Here is a 1,640-nt window from a genome sequence, read left to right on the forward strand (position 1 = left end):
CCCCCCTCCCCAAGGAGCCTTCTCCTGGATGGTTCTATCTTGGTTTACAGAATGTGTTCTGGAGAGCACCTTGGGGTCTGGGGCACACTGATCCCCAGCTACGAAGCTTCTAAAATGTTTAGTCTCTTAGCTTAACAAACAAGTGCAAGAATGTAGGCAAAAAGCACTGAGAATACAGAAGTTGTAAAAAGGTATAACAGGGGTATAAAAGAAAAGGCAAAAAATCTTCATGGCATCACCAGGCTTCCCCTGCCAGCCCCCTGCATCCCTGGAGGGGAACTGCTGGGTCCTGGAGGGGTTGGGCCTGAGCTTTGTGCTCAGTTCTGGCCTGCTTTAGGCTCCTCTCCCTCGTAAGCCAGGCAGTATCTGGATATTGAGTCGTGTTAGTGCTCACCCTTCAATCCACTCTTTGCCTTTTTCCTTCTGCCCTCACTCGTGCACAGAATTCCTTGGCCGAGGCAGGCCATTATTGAAAAGGTATTTCCAGTGCCCTGGGGCTCCTGGGTGAGGCAGAGGGGTCCCAGAGCTGTCCCAGCCCTGCATGGAGCTGCCAAACCCTGCTGGGGAGGGACTCCTGCTGCCCAGGGGGGTCACCTGGGCCAGGCCCTGCCCTGGAGCCACAGGCCAAGACCACACTGTGCCATGTGGAATTGTGAGCACTGAAAGCACCAGGAAAGCACAAAGTGTTAAAAAGCCCTTAGAAATTAAACTTGACTCCAAATCTTTCCTTTGACAGGAGAGCTGTAGACACTCTGGCTGAAATATTTCCATTTCTAACAAATCCTCTCGAAATACTCGGTCAATGAGGGGGTTTCTGGCTGCTTTCCCAACATCTCCAATGTTACAATATTAGGTAAAAAGCCTGTGAGGGAATTTATTTTAGAGACATCTTTATGTAGAAATACGTGGAGAGATTTGAGATGAAAGTTCTGTGTATCACATTACCAAAGGGCTGGAAAGGCAGGAGGAACCCAGGTGAGAAGGAATGGAAATCTTTCCCTGAAAGCTGCCAAAAGTACCCAAAACAGGACAATGTGAAGGTATACACACAAAAAAGGGGAGTTGCTCTTCTCTGAGGTCTGGTGCTGATGTTTTTTCCTGGAATGGCATTTTGGCTGTTAGCATAAAGTCCTGTTTTATGGGTGTTAATGCCCCGAAGGTCGTTGGATAAATTGGAAATGATGGGGAAGTTGGAAGAGGAGCTGTGGTCAGTGTTGGTCCTGAACATGTCCCTCCTGTCCGTGGTGTCCTGTGAGCAGCTCTGAAGTGCTGATGAACATCCCATGTTCCCTCACTCCAAGGAATTCCCAGCTGGTCATGAACTTCTCCTTCAGATCCCTCGCAGAATTCCATGAAGAACCACGTGTGCTTTGTTGTCTTCGTGGGTCTCCTCTCCCAGTTCCCTGAGAGCCACGGGCTGTGAGGGACCTTCCTGAGCCGTGGGACAGAATTCCATGTGCATTTACCCTCCCAGGCACTGAACTCCCCCATCCCCCGGTGGGGTGGATTTAGAGCAGCCCAGGTGTTCAGGCAGAGGCTGGGAGGGGTCATCTGTGTCCAGCTCTGGGCCCCTCCTGACAGGAGAGACCCTGAGGGGCTGGAGCGTGTCCAGGGCAGGGAACGGAGCTGGGAAGGGGCTG

The 1,640-nt window shown here is 51.4% G+C and overlaps 1 protein-coding gene across 1 annotated transcript in view; it reads left to right on the forward strand.

The window, feature by feature from the left end:
- Positions 1-1,640, forward strand: part of ASXL2 (additional sex combs like 2, transcriptional regulator) — a 73,053-nt gene that overhangs the window by 41,128 nt on the left and 30,285 nt on the right. The gene's annotated exons all lie outside the window — the stretch shown is intronic.

The sequence above is a fragment of the Corvus brachyrhynchos genome, unplaced genomic scaffold, assembly GCF_000691975.1.
Source record: "Corvus brachyrhynchos isolate BGI_N302 unplaced genomic scaffold, ASM69197v1 scaffold211, whole genome shotgun sequence".
NCBI classification, from domain to species: Eukaryota; Metazoa; Chordata; class Aves; order Passeriformes; family Corvidae; genus Corvus; species Corvus brachyrhynchos.